This window comes from Prionailurus bengalensis, chromosome B4, assembly GCF_016509475.1.
Source record: "Prionailurus bengalensis isolate Pbe53 chromosome B4, Fcat_Pben_1.1_paternal_pri, whole genome shotgun sequence".
NCBI classification, from domain to species: domain Eukaryota; kingdom Metazoa; phylum Chordata; class Mammalia; order Carnivora; family Felidae; genus Prionailurus; species Prionailurus bengalensis.
Genome location: NC_057358.1, coordinates 47,142,315 through 47,165,000, shown reverse-complemented (window position 1 = coordinate 47,165,000; position 22,686 = coordinate 47,142,315).

Here is a 22,686-nt window from a genome sequence, read left to right as displayed (position 1 = left end):
CTTTCTTTCTAGTTTCTATCAAATTCATGTACATTTCTGGGAATACCTATACATACAAATAGACCTATAAGGCTCATGTCACTTGATTTTCTGCACAGGGTCGAGGCCTCCAGTACTGGCCACAGAGTGTGTGGGAAAGAGAGGTTGAAAGTCAACCTTTGGGGTCAGGCAGGTGGTTCTGTTCTGACTCCTCCACTTACTGTTTGACTTTGGCATATTTTTTTAAGTTTATTTATTTATTTATTTATTGAGAGAGAGAGAGAGAGAGAGAGAGAATGAGAAGGCCTGAGCTGGGGAGCGGGAAAAAGAGAGGGAGAGCGAGAATCCCAAGCCGGGTCCTGACTGTTGCGACATAGGGCTCAAACTCCCAAATTGTGAGATCATGACCTAAGCCACAATCAAGAAAGAGTTGGACACTTACCCGACTGAGCCACCCAGGTGCCCCGACATTGCCATATTTTGAATCACTCTGAGCCTCGGTTCCCTCATTTGCAGTGGAGTGCCCATCCCATATGGTTTTTGTAGAGTCAAATGAGACGAAACATGAAGCACTTAACCCAGTGCCTGGCATGTATGTAAATACCCCAGTGTGAGATATTATTATTTTAGGAATATCAAGAAGGGATATTTTCCTTTTGGCCACACACTTGTGTTTGATTGCTTGGCTAGCATTTTATTCGGTACGCCGAAGAATGTAAATTATATTGAAATGGCATGTCCTCGTGTTTACTCTGTAGCCTTGCAAGCAAAGTTCCCCCACCTTTCTATTTTGAAAAATCCCAAGCCTACAAAACAATGGAAAGCCTGACAATGGAGACCCATCTCTGTTTTGCTCAGATTCATCAGTTGTTAACGTCTTACGATGCATGATTGCTTTCTCCCCATCCCCCTCCTCTCTCTCTCTGTCCCCCACCAAACTATTTAAGAGTAAATTGCAGGTATCATGATTAAAATTTACCCTCAAATATTTTAACAACTATCCCCTAAAAGCAACCATGTTAGTTCTCAAGAAAGTTAAGGGACACATGGCTGGCTCAGTCAGTGGAGAATGAGACTCGATCTCAGAGTCGTGACTTCAAGCCACATATTGAGTGTGGAGCCTATTAAAAAAAAAAAAAAAGTAGTACTAATACAAGAATATCTTCTAATCTATAGTTCATATTCAATTCTTCTATTCTCCCATGTTTTATATAGCTTTTTTTTTCTTTTATTTGATCCAGAGTATCTATTCAAATTCATACATTGTATTTACGTGATGTATCTCTATAACGTCTTTTAGTTAAGGTTAGTCCCCTGCCTTTTAAGAAAATCTTTCATCACGTGGCATTTTAAAGGGTTCAAGTCAATTATTTCGTAGAGTGTCCCCAAATTTAGGTTTACGTGATAATTTCCTCATGATTAGATTAAATGTTTTCACCAAGAATACTACAAAGGTGATGTTGTGACCTCTTAGTACATCAAGTCAGGAGACAGAGAATGTCAGCTTGCCCCTTTATTGGTGATGCTGAATAGGTTCAGTTGGTTGAGGAGGTGCCTTCTGGATTTCCCCATTGAAGGTGCCACGTGTTTACATTTGTCATTAATATATAATCTGTAGAGCAATACTTTGAGACTCTGTGACTATCCTATTCCACTAACATTCACCCAGTGTTTTTATTATCCATTGATGATACCTGCATAACTTACTTAGGTGATTATAAAATGGCTACATTATAATTCTATCATTCTTTCTGTATCTATTAGGTGGCATTCTTCTATTAGAAGAGACCACCTCCCTTTTTTTGAGGCAGTATTTTGGACTCAAGGATTCTTTGTTTTATTAAGTATATTATTATAATCTGCCACTATTATTCTTCTTGACGCTCTAATGTTATCAAACTTTGGCCATCATGACCACCTTTAAGTTGCCTCCTCTGTACTTTTAACACAATGCCATCAGGTTTTGAGCAATTCCTTGCTTTCTGGGACAAGATGTTCCAGAACCTGAACTTCCCATGCCCCAGAACTGCAGTCAACTGGTCGTTACTTCATGCTGCCCTTGTTCCTTTTAATGATGAGTGTTTAGTTTTACACGTATTCAAGACTAATGAGTAAAAATGTATACACATGTATATGCCACTGGTTAACCTAATGCCACTTTTAATCTAGTGAAAAGAAGGCATTTTTGAAGCGGCCACATTTTGGTAAATTGGACTTCACACTGGAGATCCTTCTGACGTTTGCTTGGATGGCATTTTTTGTTTTGTTTTGTTTTTTTTTGTTTAGTGGAGTGTATCTGAGGAGATGTGGAACACACAGCGGGGTCTTTTTGACTGATCCGATATAATAATTTGACCCATTACCTGGTGAGTTTTGCCTCAATGCTAATCAAAACCATAAATGGAGCCACAGACAGCCATATATATATATATACATATATATATATATATATATGCTGTGTTATATATATGTTATATATATGCTGTGTTAAGTGTGAATGTACATATATATATGTATATATATACATATATATATGCTGTGTTATGTGTGTGTATATGTATGTAATACATACATTCTTAAATCACATATTTTATCCATTGAATATGGAGACTAAGAATCCTTCCAGGAATTCTCAGGGTTTTTTTTTTTAATTCCAATTAATATTCAAGTCTTAGGGCCAAGAGAAGGAGAAGTAGAGCTAGGGGGTCTTTCTGTCTTGGCACATCCAGGCTGTAGCCCAGAGCTACTTTCAGAGTTCAAGTGTATTCATCTACTCTGCTCTCAACCTTGCCAGCTCAGCTAAATGTCTTGCTTTCAGTCACCTCCCAGATATTTGCTTTGGGCATCTTCTTTTGGGTTCTTAATGCTCGCTTGATTTCCCTGCAGTAGGCAACTGGCATCCAGCCCATGCTTGATCTTAGAGGACAGTTGGGGGTAAATGTTCTCCTACTGGGTCCAGTCGTGAAGCGTTTTCTCTCTTCTCTCCTTGAGGCCAGTAGTGCATCTCCTCCATTGCACACCTCTCACAGGACCCGCATCACTGTCTGTCGCTATGATTCTCAGCTAACATTTTTCTCTGCACGTATAACTAAAAAAATTTTATCTTTGGGGGTTATTTGGTTAAGGTTATTCAGTAGGTTGAGACTGAAATCATGAGCTCTTGAGCCTCTAGTATGTGTTTAAGCTGATTATAAAATTTATATGCAGCAGTGAACTCCAGCAGCCTGAATCACCTTGGTCATTTCCAAAACATTATACCTGCTATTTCTATCATCTGTTCTTTGAACTTGTGTGGCCTTTTGTTTATAGCGATGCTAGATTACATTAACTTTAAAATTAAGTCTCTTCCTACCTCATCCATCTATAGTCCACCCAATTCTTGTTTTTATTTAGAATTTCACCAGATGAATTTGTAGAGACTCAAAATAGCTACCGCCCAGACTCCAACAATCCCACTGAACACTTGTAAGTCTGTCTCAAGATTGAAGGCTGCCCGTGTGCCTTGTATTAGGCCTCTTCTCAGGAATCAGGGGAAGATTCACTGTGTTTCCATGAGTTTTTTTTTTTTTTTTTCTGCTTTTATCTGTCTGTGGGCACACAGCCCTCTCTCTCCACCTTCGTCATTGCACCAATCATTGAGGCATCTTGGGATTCTTCATCTCACAAAAAAAGCCAGGATGCTTTAGGAAACCCCCAAGCACCTCACCTGCCCCAGCTGCCTCCTGAGGGTTGAGAATTAAACTGCTCAGGTGGCATTAATAGAAATGACATTGTTGTGATCCTTGAATTACAGGCTGTGGACTCTTTCCCCGCGAATCCGGATGTGTTACTGGGAGCACAGTGTGCCTTTGTAAGGTACTAATTTAACAATGTGCAGGTCCTGCGGCATTTGTACCTACTCCCCCAAAGCAAAGTCTCGACTACATTTGGCCCGAATTACGAGGGAGATCCACTGTGGACAGCCTACCCGCACGGCCAAGAAAGGCACGCACACACGTTATTAGCGCAAAATCTTCCTAAAATGAGCTGTGTCTGGATCTGGCTACTACAAAGAACAACCCAGGAAACATGTCCCGAGGGGCTATTGGCACAGCACCATGCGAGTGAGAATCAGTGTGATGTATGAGAGAGGGCAGGGTCGGTGAATGGCAGAGCGCCGCTTCTAGACTCGTATGTGTGCACAATTCAGAACGAACATCATCGAGAGGAGAACGCGTCCGGAAGGAGGGGCCCACGTTCGGGATTGTTTGGAGATTGCCCTCACTGTAGTGGTGAGTGGCATGGGAGGGTGGCCCCTGGTCCTAGGCATGATGCCCGACACAGGGAAGGAAGAAATGATAGCAGACAGAGTGCCTCAAACTATGATAAAAGATTGTGTTGTAGCCCAGTGAGTGGTCAGCTTTGCTCAGTGATGCTACGGAGGCAGCCTAGAGGGTGAGGTGGTAACAATGCCGTGCTAAACTATTTCGCATCCTCTACCACCTGTATAGTGTGTGGAATACTTGGTTTGTTGATAAAAAGAGGTCACGCTTGCCTTCATATAGAAAAAAGGCCATTAGAGGGGCGCCTGGGCGGCTCAGTCGGTCAAGCATCGACTCTGGGTTTCAGCTCAGGTCATGATTCCAGGGTTGTGGGAAGGAGCCCCATGTGGGCTCTGTGCTGAGTGTGGAGCCTGCTTAAGATTCTCTTTCTGCCCCTCTGCCCTGCTTGTGCTCTCTCTCTCTCCAAAAAAAAAAAAAAGGCAATCCCATAGAATTGCTTTCTGATGAAAGGATGATTAAGTTTTCTTAATTAAAGCATAAGAACTTTACACGTATTATAAATAAAATGGAACCAAAATGCACATACGTCAGCGGTTAAGTGTGAATCCTTCCCGTGCATGGTGTAGTCTGGTTCTTTTGATGGAACTCCTCCCTGGTAATTGGGCTCTCTTCAATTTCTAAGAAGACAAATTAGGCTGCAGCGTTGGCAGTGGGCTCCAAGGCGGCCGTGAAAGCCTTGATGAGACAAGGCACTTTGTAGCCCTGGGTTTGTGGTATATCCTCCCCATATTAAGCGGCGCGTCCTGTGTTTCATAGCAGGTAACGTGTCTCTCCTGAATACGATCGCTCTACCTTCTGTGACACACTTCCATGATTATATACATAACATTTACAATGACAAATACGCTGATAAAAACCCCTTTTGGCTGATGACAGTAAAGAGCAAGCACACTATAATTATGACATAAAGCAAGATTATGAAAATTTCATAATGTTGGCTGGAATCCATTTACAGATACGACGACGTGCCTGTGTCTCCTCAACCATTTCTTTTTTTTTTTTTTTAATTTTTTTTTCAACATTTTTATTTATTTTTGGGACAGAGAGAGACAGAGGATGAATGGGGGAGGGGCAGAGAGAGAGGGAGACACAGAATCTGAAACAGGCTCCAGGCTTCAAGCCATCAGCCCAGAGCCTGACGCGGGGCTCGAACTCACGGACCGCGAGATCGTGACCTGGCTGAAGTCGGATGCTTAACCAACTGCGCCACCCAGGCGCCCCTCCTCAACCATTTCAAAGTAACCTTTCATGTTCTGAGTCGCGCCCAAGGAGATCAAGCCTGCTCCCCTTGAACAGCATGCTAGGGGTGGGGTTCCAGCCAGCCCCCGCCCCTGCAGGCCACCTTGTTAGGTGCTCAGAGGACTGAGAACCGAGGCCCCAGCTTGGCTCTTGCCATGCAGAGCAGTCAGCTGATCCACCTACTAGGAATTCAGCTTTGTGTGCCCATAAACCAGACTGCACCCTCCGAGAGGGCAAGGGAAACACCTGTCTGGTTCATATCTGTAATTTGCTACAATGTCGACACATAATTATTAACCGAATGCAAATAAACAAAGATTGATCTGGAAGACCATAGTAAGGGGCTGTGCTGAGTGGATGATAGAACGTGAGTCTGGACACTTCTTTTTTTTTTTTTTTTAAGTTTTATTTATTTATTTCTTTTGAGAGAGAGAGCATGCAGGAGCACGGGAGGGGCAGAAAGAGATGGAGAGAGACAGAATCCCAAGCAGGCTCCACACTGTCAGCGTGGGGCCAGACATGGGCCTCGAACTTGTGAACCGCAAGATCATGGCCTGAGCTGAGATCAAGAGTCGGCCACTCAACCAACTGAGCCACCCAGGCACCCCAAGCCTGGAAACCTCTGCCTCCCATTCACACATACGGTCCCCACTCCTGGGCCCTAGAAGGGGGCCAAGTCTACGTCCAGGAAGCTTGGGCCTTCAAGGCTGACAGTAAATCTCCCTGACATTTTAGCTGATGACCAGGCATAAAGTCTAAGCTGTCCACGGGATTCTGGAAAGTTCAAAGGATTGGGTATATTTTTGGTTCTGGGACTTCTGGTGGTGTGACCATAATGTGAGAATGATTCTCAGATCACACCATGGGGGTCTCCACCGTTCTGCCTTCTAATGCTAGCCTGAACCTCTGACCTCCTCGAGCTTCAGTTCTTTCTGCTTCTTTTTCCCTAAATTATGCTCTTCTGAAGACTTCCCTCAACAGTTGTTTTTTCCTTCCTTCCTCCCTCCCTTCCGTTCTTTCTTTCAAGCTTATTTATTTGTTTTGAGAGAAAGAGAGCCACCGTGCATGTGGGGGAGGGGCAGAGAGAGAGAATCCCAAGCAGTCTCTGTGCTGTCAGCGCAGAGCCCAACGTGGGGCTCGAACCCACAAAGCGTGAGATTATGACCTGAGCCAAAGTCAAGAGTCAGACACTCACCAACTGAGCCACCCAGACCCACCAACGTTCTTTATTTTTTAAGTCAACTTTTTTTTTTAATTTTTTTTTCAACATTTTTTATTTATTTTTGGGACAGAGAGAGACAGAGCATGAACGGGGGAGGGGCAGAGACAGAGGGAGACACAGAATCGGAAACAGGCTCCAGGCTCTGAGCCATCAGCCCAGAGCCTGACGCGGGGCTCAAACTCACGGACCGCGAGATCGTGACCTGGCTGAAGTCGGACGCTTAACCGACTGCGCCACCCAGGCGCCCCTTAAGTCAACTTTTTATTGAATTATAACATACTTACAGAAGAGTATACAGGTCATGAGTCAAGCTCAATGAATTTTCACAAAGAGGCTCCACCAGAATACTGAACACTTGGATCCAGAAACAGAGCTCACCAGCACCATGGAAGCCCCACTCCAACCCCACTTGGTAACCACTATCCTGACTTGCAATAGCTTAGGTTGAGTTTGCCTATGTTAACATTGTACAAGTAGACCTGTATACTGTGTGTTCTTTTGTGCCTGGCTTCTTTTGCTAAATAGTACATTTGAGATGCATTCATTTGTTGTGAAAGGCAGAAGTTTGGGTAATATTCCATTATATGAACATAACAACATAACAATATTTATCCATTCTACTGTGTATGGACATTTGGATTTGTTTCTAGTTTGGGAATGCTACAAACTTTCTTACACATGTCTCTTGGTACCCGTAGGGTTATATTTTGTTGGGTATATCTCTAAGAGTGGATTGCTGGGTTCTAAAGTAGATCGCGTTTCACTTTAGGAGACACTAGTAAACAGTTTTATAAGCGGTCACATAAATGCACACTACCACCCGCAGTCTTTGAAAGTTCAATGGCGCCACATACTCACAAGACTTTTCATCTTAGCGGTTCTGGGGGTATAGGGTGGGATTTTATTGTGGTTTTGAGCTGCATTCCCCTGATGATTGTTGAGGCAACGCTCCTTTGTAAATGATTAACGGGCCATTTGGACATCCTTGAAAAATACTCTTCGTGTCTTTTACCCATTTTTTTCTGGGTTAATAGTTGTCTTTTTTATTATTGATTTTTAGGGGTCTTTGGTAGATCTTGGATATAGAAAAGACACAAAAATATATTGTAAATACGTTCTCACATTGTGTTTTGCATTTTTTCTTTCTCTTAAGAGTATTTCTGATAAACAGGTCTTACTTTTTATGAATTCTAATGTATGCTACTCCCCCTTTATGATTTGTGCTTTTCATTTTCCATCTGGTAACTATCTGCTTATGCAGATATTTTCCCATGTTTTCTTCTAGATGTTTTATAGTTTTGCCTTTCATGTTTAGATCTATAATCCATCTGTTTTTGATTTTTGTGTATGGTGGAAAGTAGGATAAAACTCATTTTCCCCATTTAGATACCCAATCAAGCTACCACCACCTACTTCAAGGATTCTCTTCTCCCCAGCTGTCGTAAGCCATGCGACCTCATGTATGTGGTCTCTTTCTGGACTCTATTCTGTTCTGTTTGTATATTTGTTGATCTTTGTGTCCACACCACATTGTCTTCATTACTAGTACTTTATAATAAGCCTCAATGTGCAGTGGTATGAAAGCTCCAGCTTTGTTCTTCAAGAATGTCTTGCTTTCCTCATCCTTTTGCACAGCTATATAAATTTTAGAATCAGCTTTCCAGTTTACACACACACACACACACACACACACACACCCCTGCTAGAATTTTTACTATGATTGTGTTGCATCTATAGATCAATTTAGAGAGAATTTATTTTTAAGTTTATTTATTTTGAGAGAGAGAGAGAGAATGAGCACAAGCAGGGTAGGGGCAGAGAGGAGAGACAGAATCCCAAGCAGCCTCCACACCGTCAGTGCAGAGCCCAACGTGGGGGTCAAACTCATGGACCATGAGGTCATGACCTGAGCCGAGATCAAGAGTTGGACGCTTAACCGACTGCACCACCCAGGTGCCCCCAATTTAGGGAGAATTTGAATCTTTACAACATTTCAGTACATTAACCTGGCATATATTCCTTCATGTGTTGGGTCTCTTAATTTGCCTCAGTAATGTTTTATGGTCTGCAGCATAGAGGAATTGCACAACTTTGTATGATGCATTCAGAGGTATTTCACGTTTTTGATGCTTTAACACTGTAACTGTTAAATACATTTCCGTTTAAAAATGTGTTGCAAACATATAAAATACAAAGGTGTTGTGTTGATCCTGAGTTCAGCCTTCCTGGGAGTTTAACTCATTAATGCAAATAGTTTATCTATAGACTTTTTGGATTTTCTATGTAAGTTATTATGCCATCTGTAATTAATGATAGCTTTATTTCTTCCTTTCAACCCTTATACCTTATTTTCTTGTCTTATTGCCTGGCTGGGACCTGTGGTACAGTGTTGACCATCCGCAGGAAGAGTGAGTCATTGTGTAATGACCAGGATCAGGGAGCACTGGCAAAGTTGTCAGCCACCTGAGTTAAAGCAGGGCCTCCCCTCTCCCCAGATCAAGAAATCTGAGCTTTGATAAGCTTTGAAACTGGGCAAGGGAGTTGAGGAAGGCGGGGAGGGGAGTGAGTGAGGTTGAGTGAGAAGGGGAGAAGGGGAGAAGGGGAGAATTTGCAGTGACATAAATGGAACACAGGGAAGACCTGCTGTGCCCATGCTTCACCCACTGGTAGTGCAGCCGATGCAAGGTGCGTGTCTATGCGTGGGGGGCTGCTGCATCAGGAGAGGAGATGGAGTCTTGTCAGTGGGAAATAAGGACGTGCTGGCCTCCGTGAGGCCCTGTAATCCCCCAACACAGGGAGAATGTGGCTGACTCAACAGAATCACCACATCTTGGACTTGGGGAGCATCTCATTCAATCTTCTACCCAAGGCATGAGTTGCTGAGACTATCTTGAAAAACTTGGGGTTGGCAGATAACCGTGATCACCCCCACATCCAATAGCATCTCTGTTACCATCCCACCAGCCCTTCCACAGCCTGTGCCCGTTCCTTTTCACAGCTTCAGAGTTCCCTGCCCTCACCCCTTACCGGGCCAGGCGTGGTTCTCTTGGCTGCCGCTCTTCTGGGTTAAATTTGGACGTGCCATTTACAGAGCTCTAAGTGAGCATGCCCCAAGTGAGCTGCCCTTCATGAGCGCCCAGCAGTGTCTGAGCCCGGACCCCAGGGCTGCCTCCTGCTGCTGTGCTCTGTTGGGAAAGCCCCTTCCCCTCTGTGCGACTTAGCAACTTTATTTATTTTTTTAATGTTTATTCATTTTTGAAAGACAGAGACAGAGCATGAGCAGGGGACGGGCAGGGAGAGAGGGAGAGACGGAATCTGAAGCAGGCTCCAGGCCCTGAGCTGTCACCACAGAGCCCGACGTGAGGATCGACTCACCAACCGCGAGATCACGACCTGAGCCAAAGTCTGAGGTGTAACCGGCTGAGACACCCAGGCACCCGGGCGACTCAGCAAGTTTAGATGATGTGCATCCCTGGGCATTCTTATCTCCGGTTTCAGTGAGGCCTGGTGGGACCCCTCCTGCTGGCAGAGTGGGTGGCGAAGACCTAATCTAAAGCAGGAAGAAACCTTAGATACTGACAGGGCAACGTATGCCCTGTTCCCACTCCTCTGTCATTACCTCCTTAGATAAATCACAATGTATCCAAGCCTGCTGTATGCCCACATTGGCTTTTGCAAATCCTTCTCCTTTTTCCTGTCAAATCTGGTGACTGGTTTACAGTGTGAGACCCTCCCACCCTGCCTCCCCTTTCATGTCCTGGTCTCTCTGATTTCTTACTGTACTTACTCCCCAGGAGGCTTGTACACGAATCTGGTGCCCATTTGGACTCACACTCTGGACATGAGGAAAGGCCACGTCCCGGGATCTGGCCTGTAGCAGGCTCTGTCGCGTGGCTATTATGTGGCACCGGCTCCCGCTCACCCCTCTTCCCCCAGAGCTCACTGTGGGAGCCAGAGCTGGGGCCTGCGCAGCCCCTGTGGCGGGAAGCATAAGGCACACGCTGCCAGCAGGATTCTTATATTCCCTGTAAGTGAGAATTTTTCCTCTTGAAAGAAAAAGAGATTGAATGGGAATGACAGATCACAGGTTCTCTCTCTCCTTTTGTGTTTGTCTCTCTCTCACCTCTCCCAGCCCTTTCTACGGCTGCTTTCAATTTCTCATCCCTGAAGGGGGAAAAAAAAAAAATCCCAGCAATCCACAAGGCTGCAGAGAACAAGCAGTTACTCCCAGAAAAGGAAGGAGGTGCAGTGAGGGTTTGCATGAACGGAACCAGGGGAAGTGGGGGGAGGGCTGGGCTGCAGCGGCGGGGGCCGGGGAGGAGGCAGGAGCCATCCTCCTCCCGTACCTCCATGCCTCTGGCCAGTCCTCCCCATGCCTTCATATGCATTCCCCACATCGCCACCAGGGCTGGGACACGAGCTGCGCATAATTAATTTTTATTGAAAGAGGGTTTTTTTTTTGTCTGCAGACATTATGTTCTGCTTTTGCCATGACTATAAAGTCTCCAGTACAATTTTGGATTTAATTATAGCCCTATTTCGAGGGAATAAAAAAAAAAACCCTATGTCAGAGGCACAGATAATTGGTGATGCCAGGTGGAACTGAGACATGGGTTCTGGGGACCAGAGCGGTGCTTCCGGCTGATTCAGATCTCATGAACCATTCAGCTGGGCTTTGGTTGGGTGCAAGCCTCCCTCTACCCCAGCTCCAGAATTAACTTTACCCTGCCAGGAGGGGTAGATGTGGAAGGATGCGACTTTGCATTGTGCTGCAGACCAGCCCCTTGACTCTGTCCCCAACTCCTGCTGCCCCCCAGTGTCCTGGTGACTTGAAACCAGGTGGGGATTTTTCACAGTGGCATTAACATTACATTCCTTAGGTCTGTTTGGACATTCCTCTGACTTTCATGATTAGGCCTGTTTGGAAACCCCGCATGAGGCTTTGCTCCTGTGGGTGTTACTGATGCTTCTGAATAAGAGTCACCAGGAAGCAGGAGACGTCAGCAGGAACTGACTGTGTCGTAAGACTGGCTGTGGGCAGCTGGCACAGGAACGTGACCTCTCATGGACACAGCAAGAGAGGGCTGTGGCGGAAAGATGGGCAGGGAAGAGGGGATATTTAATCCACCCCAGAGAGCCTGGGTCAGCAAGAGAAGCACACAGGACCCAGGGTGACACAGGGGACAGTCTGGGGAGAAGGTACACAGGTCCAGACGTTTGAATGTTTCCTTGGCCATTCCAGGTGGCCCGGCAAGGGATTTAGAGATGTGAACCAGAGGTGGATGTGTCTAAGAGAAATTCTCTTAGATAGAGGGGTTTGGTATTTACGAGTACTCCTGATAGACATTTTTGCCAAAAATTTCACAACATATGTCCTTCTTTTGCAGTAAGGCCTGAAATTATTAGCCAATATTTGAAACTATATTGGGGGGAGGGAGACAAAAGCTAAAGGCAACAGAAGGAGAGGGGAAAACACACTAGACAAAGGGGGACCAGAGATAGGTGATTGCTGAGGAATCAGGGAGAGACCCCTCCGTGGACTAGGTCAAGACAGAGAGAAATAAACGAAATAACTGCAGTGGTGAGAGGAAGAGGCAGTTTACTAAGACTCCAAGAGAGGCAGAGACAGAAAAAAAAAAGAGGACAGTTGATACTAAAGTGTTCCCAGATGCAGTCACATTTGCTTCCTCTCCTTGGTCTTCGTCATCCTCCTCCCGTCTCAGTCCCACAGTGTGCGCCCTATAAGCTGCCCTGGGGGCATCAATCGCAGGCATCCGTTGTGTTCTATGTGAATAGCGCCTCCTGGAGGTGAACGCTGTGATCGTTCTGCCTCCTGCCCTGCTGATGCCCTGTAGAGCAACCTGCTCCCGCCCAGGGGGGCGGGGACCTGAGAGGCGGCCAAGACGGTTAAAGGAAGGGTCCCAGACAGGCCGCCTCAGGACAGCACTGTCCCACTGCGGTGACACGTGTACTCCACTTGCGGAAAACACCAGATTCACGTGCATGGGCATACAGCGCTTCCGTGACCAGGGGCGAACGTGGTTTTATGCTGCAGCACTTAGTGAACAATGTTAGGCAATTTTAAGTATTTCATGTGTATTCTGCCTTCTCAGTGAATGTGTAAGCTATTCCAGGATTGGGCTCTATCACATAAAGTCTCTTCAGTTATGGTATTTTATTCATGTGGTTAAGAAACCTTGAGTTCAGAAAGTGTATCGAATGAGCAATTGTTTCCATGGGAAAGACAGGTTAAAGACTAGAGAAATTTGGCCTTTTAATAAAAGAGTTCTTTCCAACAGGAACTTTGAAAGTAAATCCTTTCTGATAGCTGTAAGTTGGTAGCTATAAAACCCAAATATCGCTGAGTAAATCCAACTTCTGATTATATAGCGCTTCTTCTAAAGAGACAGGGCCAGCCTTTTCCTTCATTCAGACACATGATCCCTAACACAGTCTTACACGGTGACCATCTGTGTTTCTCCCATGACATCTTGCAGAGCCAGCCTTACGGCGGGCTCAGCAGGTATTGCTGTATGGGATATAGTTTCTAGAATCCAGGAAATGGGCCTTTTGGCCCTAAAAATAAGCTTTCCCCATCTGCACCCAGCCTCGGGGAGGTCTTTCAATTTCTTCTGGACAACCTGCCATGGTCCTTAGTTTGGGATAGAGCTTAAAAAATAAACATACCTGGCATGGACTCAGATTGGGACTAAAGAGCAAACAATAATGCCCTCAGAGTAGGGAAGGGAAGGTGAACTTAAAAGCAAGCCACCCGGTCTGCACCCATGGAGAGATCCGCCTGGGCTCCTCGCTCATTTTCCAGTGCAACGCATCTCCTCCCCCTCCCCCAGGTCAATTCATACAGAAAACTCAGCTTTGTATTCAAGTATCACCCTCCCGTGGTAGATTTAAGGGTCTCTCCTCTGGGCTCCCGTTGCTCCCGATGCATCCTGCTGCCACCACCCTGTCCGCACCACATTGACCGAATTCTCCACGGTATGGCTCCCCCGGTATAACCTGAGCGGCACGCAGGCAAGAGCTGAGCGTTCTTCAGCTACGTTCCCTGGCTCTGAGCGCGGTGCCCGGTACCCCGTGGGCGCTTAATAAATACTTCCTTTGAGCTGAGAACGAGGGTGGACTTGAGAACCAGATGCGGCTCTGACTGAATGCCTCCGAATTGCCAGCTTTGTGACTTCGGGCAAACAGTGTAACTCTGAGCCTCATCAGCAAAAAAACAGGCATAATCAAACCTCGGCGGCTGGGAGGATTTCACGACATAATGAAGATACTTCAGTTAGCACAGGTGTTCCCTGGCTGTCCGTAAAGGGAAACCTATGGTGAGAGCTTCAGATGAATCATCAGCCCCGCAAGTATGTGTGCTATTTACACGCCGCCTCGGAGAACATCTCTCCGTGTACATTTGGGAGAGGGGTGGAAGGGACAGAGGAGCTGACTGTGGGTCACAATCAGGAGTGAGAATCAGATGCAGCTGGGGGGGAAGTCTCAACCCTGCCGGATATAAACTGCCTTCCAACCTCCTTTTCTCTTTCCTTCGGTAACATTGTGGGTTGGGCTTCATCATTCTCAGGTTTAAAAAAAATCACTGGTGCTTTAAACTTGGATCTCAAACTTGATTTAAATCTCATAGCCTCCACTCTTCCCAGGAGGTGCAGGGTGAGGTGAGGTAAGGGATGCTATAGGCTGAATGTTTGTGCGCCACCCACCCCCCCCCGCAACAATTCAGTCCTTAAATCCTAACACCTAAAGTGGTGGGGCTCTCAGGAGGTGGTTGGGTCATGAGGGCGGAGTCCTCACAAACGGGATTACAGGATTGGGACCCTCACAGAAGAGACCCCAGAGACCTCCCTTGTTTGCTTCAGCTCTGTGGGGACACAGCAAAAAGATGGGGGGGCAATGACAGAGGGAGGTTGAGAGACGCCACCCTGGTACCTTGCACTTTTCATCAGCAGTTTGGGAGTGGAGAGAGGCACTGTCTAGACTAGGCACATGCCTGTTCCACCTCTGTCTTCAAGGTCTAGCTCCCCCGGGCTGTGGTGGGCCAGGCTCTCAGAAAGCAGAGAGTAGTGCCAAACACGGTGTTGTAACTGACAAGCTGGTGACAGAGGCGGCCCGGTGTTGACCGGAAATGCCCGTGCTGAAGCTGTGAGTGTGTGACTTCCAGGACGAGAAGGGCTTTGGTGTCGGGGGAGGGGGGGGGGGGGGCGCGTGCCAGACCGGAAGTAGCATGTGCAAAGGCACAGAGGCACGGAAAGGCTGCTCTGCTCCCAGGCAGACGCACTCTTGGGAGTGGCCAAAGGGGTACTGGGACGATGGGCTGGCAAAGTAGGCAAAGGTCAGATCAGGAAAAAGCCCTCTCTTGCCTGGCCAAATAAGCTGGGTTTTATCCAGTGATGAGGGGAGCAACCAAAGGACATTGAGGCAGAATTGCGGCATATTGGGGATATCTCCCAGGTAGATCTTGGAGGACAGAGCAAAGGGGACGAGATTGGAGGGCAGGAGACCAGGTCACCTTGCCCAGATGATGGACTCAGCGCTGGTGCCCTTCTGAGCATCGCCTCCCCTGCTGCTCTCTGCCAGACCCCTTCCAGCAAAGATCCCACCTACTGGTTCCAGGTCACTTCCCCACCCCCGCACCCTGGGCCTCCTTTCCATAGCTGCCCAAATGCAGGTGGGCTGGGAAAATTGTCAGACTCACTGCTTGAGGCAGCACTTCCCCTGCCAGCAGGGGAAAGGAGACCTTCCTTTTATGGAAGGCCTGGGATTCTTCCTTGACAACCGCTCCTAGGTCCTTGCTTAGTAACAGAAGATTCCCCCTCCCACTTTTCAAGTGCTCCCAACAGTGGCGCCCACGCGGGCCCCATGGCTCTCAGCCTGCCAATGGCACCCCCTACTGAGGCTGCAGAAGGGAGTCTCAGCAAGGGCCCCTTGAACACTCCCTGAGACACACACACACACACACACACACACACACAGAGGAAAAACGACTCTGCCAGTGGAGAGAAATGCCAGGGACTTCATGCACCCGATGCGATGACAGTCAGTGGCCCAGTGGCACTGAGGCCACACCAAACTAGGGAATTCTAGATTCCTACTCTGCCTCATACTTATTTGGTGAGTTTGGCTGATTATTTAACCTCCCTGAGCCTCAGTGTTCCTAACTGTAAAATAGGAACAATCCCTACCTTTTGGGGTTATTTTAAGAATTAGAGATAGGGGCACCTGGGTGGCTCAGGCATTTGGGCATCTCACTCTGTTTCGACTAGCTTCTCTAGCCCATTAGGATATTATGATCTCATGGTTCATCAGTTCAAGCCCTGCATCGGGCTCTGTGCTGACAGTGCCCACTGCTTGGGATTTTCTCCCTCTCTCTCTGCCCCTTCCTTGCTTCTGTTCTCTCTCTCTCTCTCAAAATAAATAAATAAACTTAAAAAAAAGAATAAGAGAGAGTGTCTGTAATGTGCCTTACTTGCATAGAGTTATGAGATCGGGTGAGTAACTACTAATGCCATTATCATTCCTGCCCATATCAGCATTTGAGGCCTCCCAAGAGACTCCCTCCCTCCCCGCCTAAGATATCACTGTTGAAACGCTGCTAAATTCAGAGCCCTGTCACAAATACTATAGGAGATAAGATATAGAGGACAATAACCCCATCCTTGAATTGTTTACAAGAGATGTCAGAATGGAATGTTTTGCTTAGAGCTAGATTTTAATAGTAGGTTTCATTTATACCTCCCTTAATAGATCTTCTCAGACTCGGGTTTTAGGGCTGTATTCCCCTAAGGAGAAGGGAAAGAAAAGAATGATTGTTCAGCTTAACCCTAAGCCAGAAATTCTTAATATAAAATGCTTTGATGATTTAATTTTAAAACTATGGGTGCATGTGCATCCAAATGTAAATATGAGAGCTGAAGAAAGGTTAAAGTTTTTGTAAAGGGCCATCAGGTCGTGGCAGGAAGATAACCCCCCTCCTTAGCACTAAGAGAACAATTACTAAACACAGGATTTGGGGCAAAGCATTTGACTTCTCTGCCAATGGCCGTTATCATCTTCTCTCAAATCATGGAAGAGTCATTGAATCCAATAAAATAATAGCCATAAATATTTCACGAAAGAAAACATTAAATCTTTAGCAACAGATGATTGAGAAGTTGGACATAAGCCAAACTTTAAATGGGTGGAGGTTGGAGGGCAGGTATGTGAGATGAGGGAAGTATTTCAGACTGTAGAACTTGGCAAGTGGTCTCTTTTCCTGACCACCCCCCCCACCCCCAACAAAGATCTCTCCTCCTGACACCCAAGTTGACCCACTCTGAGGGCCTGTAAAGAGAGAAGGAAGACAGAAGATATGGGTTCTTTCCTCTCAAATGAAGAGGTCCAACCCACAATACTCAGGGACTGGCTCTGCCCACTTCCCTTCCCCCAACCCAACAGCCACCATTGTCCTTCTTCCTAGTAACTGACATCCTCAATAAGACCATCTGGACATGACTTGGTGGGCTACTGACTGGCCTCCTCTTCTCCATCATCAACTTGAACATGAAGGGCCTTCCAGAAGGGGTGGTCATTGCATTTGGGTTTCACTTTGAAAGCTCTTAGCTTGGAATCTTAGCTTCTCTAGCCCATTAGGATATTATGACACTGATTAGAAAATTGAGTATCTTCCTGTTTGCTAAGTACTCTACATATATGACCTCACTCAATCTCCACAATAGTCCCATGAGAGAAGTTCTGTTATTATCCTCATTGAACTGATGAGGAAAACTGAGGTGTCAAGATTGAGTGACCTCCCTGAAGTCCCACAGCAACTATAAGACCTCACACCAAAAACCGTGCTCTTAACCACCCTCTTGTGACTATGAAGTTAGAATCGAGTATGGAAGTCCCGCTACCTGAAGGACACCTTGAGTTCATTAGGGGATTCGGGCTGTTCTCTGGAAAGGTGAAATCAGAGGAAAAAGGACACTGAGTGAGAAAACTGGAATTGAAAAAGGAGCAAGGACTTGATGGGCACCCTAGTAGGAGGAGCACTAGAACGAACTAGCAAATACTCTTCCATTGCCAGCTTGCCAGGAGGCCTTGTGCAGGACAAGCCATCCGGGCCTCAGACTCGTCCTCTGAAAAATGAGGATCTTAGAAATGATGCTGTCTCATTTCCCTTTGGATTCTGCTGGAAAATGATGTGATTTGGGTGTCACGTCATTCCCAAGAAACCCTGGAGGCCCCTCCTCCTGGAGGACGATCTTAATAATCTCCTCTTCACCTCTTTGGATTTTGACCCCAAACCACAGAAGAAGAGGGACAGTTGTCATTAACCATAAGAAGAGGGACAGAGAGGATGAGGAAAAGGAAGAAGGACATCTAGAAGACCCCCCCTCCTCCTTTCTGGTCGTTTTTTTTTTTCTTTAACTTCTCCTTCTGGCAGCCAAATAACACATCTTGTCTCAGAGAGGCTTTCATGGCGTATAATTTAAGGCCTATAAATAGATGACTGTTATTAACAAACACATACACACACATTTTTCTCTCTATTCAGACATCAGCAGAAATATTGCAGCTAAGGAACATAAGCTATTCAAAATGGGAGGCACCTTTTTCTCTCCTCCACCAGCTGGATGGCTGCACCTGTCTCTTCCTCCGCCTTTTGCTCTCAACTCCTATTCTTCTAGGTTTTATTCGCATCTCTGTCCCCCTTACGCTGCTAAGCCCCACCCTCTGTGTTCTTACTGTGAGCTTTCTGTAATGCTTGACTCTCCTCTAATCCTTATGCCTTCGTCTTTTCCTCATTAATTATCAGTCTCCTTGCCCCTTTCCAAAGACAGCTTAAAACCTTATTAGTCTTTCCTAAAATTCTATTTGACACAGGACACACACTACATTAGTAGAAAGAACTAGAACATAAGGGTTTACAGAGATTCACATCAAAAAGAAGCAACCTCAAGAAACAAAACAGATAATGAAATCCGCTGCTATTACAGGAAAATTAAAATGCTGGCCAGATCCGGTAGGGTAATAGAAGATGATGGGTTCATTGATGGTTAATATATTAAAATACACAAGTACATGGCATAATACAGATTCCAAAGAGCTTTTAAGTACATGATTTCAGTTGATCCTCAAACCAATAAACTAGAGGGGAGAGAGGACTTGGAGAGCAAACCAGTTGATTCTCTTCCTTAAGATGCCCCAGCCAGAAATGGAGAACACAGAGCCAACACCCAGTTCTGTGTGACCCTCAGGAGGTAGTCAGGCAATGATCATCTTCGTGTCCAACACAATGACTTATAACTGTCTCTTTACTTGCCTTTCCTCTCCCTTCTTCTGAAAATTCCTTGGTTGTATCTCCAGTGCTAGGGAAATGCCTGACACAGGAAAGTGGGGTAATAAACGCGTTGTCAGTGGGTGAATACCTGAATGAAGGAAAAGATGGAAATATGAAAGCATCTTTCCTCAAAGGTCAATGTTAAACTAAGCGGAAACAACATGAAGTTTGACTTGGGAGGTCTCCAATCGCCTCCCACCATGCCGTTTGCTTAGTGACCACCCCCTGCAGCAGCAGGGTCAGGATCCACGTGCCCCATTCAACGACCACAGCCCAGTCCTTTGATAAATTCTGTCCCGTCCGTCCAGACAGTCTCTGCTCGCTCGTATCCCAGCGCGAACACCAGCTGCATTCTGCCTTGTGTTATTATCAGCCGCTCACCGCCCCATCTTTCCTCCTATCACATGCTTTAAGCTCCTTAAGTAACCACGTTTTATTTAATTGCCTCTTTCATTAATTAAAGGAGAGCTAAAATGAATTAAAGATCTGCCGTGTGCCAGACATTATCATAACCCTAAGAGATTTGTACTTTACCTCATGGATGAGGAAACTGAGGCTCCAAGAACTTAGGTAATTCATCAGAATTACACGTAACAGGAGGTTCATACATGTTTCTTTAATGAAGGAAGGAGAGGTGGTGCAGGCGGTAAGTGATTGCTCTGGGATTCAAAGCCAAGCCTTTCTGATTCCATAGCCCAACAACATGAATGACTTATGAAATCAATGAATTGAAAAATCAACCCCCGGTCTCCAGGCGTATGTAATCATCATAATAATTCTGTGAACCTGCTTTAATCTTTTCTTCCAGAGAGCATAAGGACCAATATGCACACTGCTTACCCCCGCTGCAATTTTATTTACACACAGGGGGGACCTGTTATTAGTTCCATTTTTCACGCTAAGGCATGAAGCTGTTTCCTGTGTGACCCATGGTTACCAAGTGAGTGAGGATAGCTCTGGGGTAAGAGGCTGGTTCCCCAACCGGATGTATATACCCCGTCCTTTCACTAGGCCAGCAAATAAAGCTTCTTTTATTTGCTTTTTAAAATATCCTAGTTTCGTGTCTCCAAAAGGAGACTCAGGAACTGAAATGAAGGCTGTCAGCACTCTCCTCTCTCAGAGGCTCGCCCATCAGCTGGCACACTCTATTAGTCAACGCTTCTGCACACTGCGCCTTGTGATCTAGAAGCATTCTGGAGTTCTTTAAAGTCCTAAATGAGCCTTCTGAGCAGGCAAAGAGAGATTAAATTATTTTCCCTCTTGGTTTGGTATTAACTATGCTCTCACTCTCAGCCCCTGAGCTTCCTGTGTGTTTTCCTTCATGGCCAGGTAAATCCTGCAGGTCCTTCAAAGCCCAGGGGATACCTCACCTCTTCCAGAAAATCCTCTCTGACCACAACTACCTCCTAATTGCTGTTTTTCTCTGAATCCCAGTTTCCCTCATGATCAAGCCTTCTTAATTGTTTCATGTGCTTTGGGTTGTTTATCAACTAGATTTTCAACATCTTTGAGACACCAGCTTAAATGCTAGAAACATAGTAAGCGAACTGCAAGTAAATTTCAGTCCCTTGAAAACTGGAAATACACAAATGCTATTTACAATAACATCTATTAGTGGGTGAGGCCAAGCCCCTATTAATCTAAATTAACCAGAGAGAACTCTCCATTACTCAAACTTCACAGACAGCAGACTTTTTTGGGTTTCTGCCAAGCGGGCCAATGTCTCTTTGAAAGCATGCATTAGGAACAAGAGGTGAGGCGTAAGGAGGACCTTGATCTCACATGAGGAGCACGCGAGCCCTGGTGAGACACTTGTGTCCGTGGCTGCTACCCAGCCCCGCACAGCTTCCAAAGCCAGGAAGAAGCGGGGCCTGAGGCTGACTCGAGCTGCAACTATATTCAGTGTCCTGGGCGGCGCGCTGTCTGAATCCTATCCTAGCAAATCGATGCCTTGTGCCAAGCGAGGCAGGAACCTCGCCACCTCCCCTCTCCCCACCGCCTGCCCCATGCCTGACATCTGGGCCACTGGCCTTCATCAGCGCTGCTCCCTGCCCTGGAAAAGGTGCTGTCCCTTGGACAGTGGGTTCCCACAGACGAGGTTACAAACTCTGGTGAGCACCGGGCAAGGGGGCGTGTTTGGAGGCGGGGACTCTCAAGGCTGGGGCATCTTTCGTGTGCAGACTCTTCCGCTCTTCCCCTCTTGCTCAGATTTTGTTGGACACCAGTGGCCGATCGCGTCACACATTTACAAGCCTAAGCGGGCCTCTTGGGTTTTCGAATTTTAATGTAGGAAATTATGTATTAGCTAAAAATAACATTTTAATCAAACGTCCTCTAGAACCGAACCGCAGCGGGGCTGTGATACTACAAAAGACACGACAGGGAAGTCAATCAAGATCTAGAATTCAAGGTCAGTTAGAACCTCCTGGGTTCCGGTGCTCAAAGTTGTAGGGGCTCTTGTCACTCCGCGTCTTATAACAAGACTGACCATCAGATCGAAGCAGAAACTTCGGAACCACTGTTTAGGGTAACAAAAGCTTTCCTTGGGAACTGTCATTTTCACTCCTGGCTTTCATGTGGGGGTGAAATTATGTATGTAAAATTAACCACCAAGGCCAGGCACAGTTTAGCAAATTTATAGATAATCTGTATTTCTGTTCTCAAGTGAAAGCGTCTTATTTTTGTTGTTCTTTTCTTCTCTCTGCCTGTAAATGTGCATAATTCAATAGGTAACTGCTGAGCCTAGAAAAGTGAGCAATTGTGCCTCTATTTCCTCTTCTTTTTTTTTTCATAGCTAATGTTTAAAAATACTCTTTTGAAATGCTAAGAGACTGAAATATTTATGTAAACAGACTATTAGGTTGAGAACCTAAGTGTCAAACAACAGAAAACCGATGTAGCGATTTGCCATTTGGTAGACAGAATATAGAGCTACCTGGCAGGAGACAACAAAATAAAAAATAAACACTGCCTGACAATAGGCCTACCAAGCAGGTCCTGCAAAAGGGCCGAGTAACAACACGCTGAGACAAGCTGATTTTTCATTGGAAACGCCTTTCAGACGTGAATCTCATTTCATGCCATATCACTGAGATGGGCAGAGGTTGTGACCCCCATTTTATAGGTGAGACGACTGAATCTCAGAGAGGTTCAACAGCTTGCCTAAAGCCACACAGCTACGTGGTGATTGAACCAATGCCAATCAGTGCTATTTTCAGGGTACCATGCCGCATGTAGAAGGCATTGCATACCTCCAATCATCCTTTGCTTCTAGATAAACCTAGTGGAGTATCTGTTGCCCTTTTTTTTTGTTGTTGAACAGTTTTCCTTAGATGTAATTAACATACCGTACAATTCATGCAGTTAAAGTGCACAATTTCATGATTTTTAGTTGTGCAATCATCACCATAATCAATTTTAGATTTTCATCACCCTGCAAAGAATCCTGTAGCCGTTAGCTGTCACTCCCCATTTCCCCCACCCCCATCACAAACCCCTTCTCTCCACCAGCCCCAGGCAACTGCTAATCTACTTTATGTTTCTATGGATTGTCTATTTCGGACATTGTATAGAAATGGAAT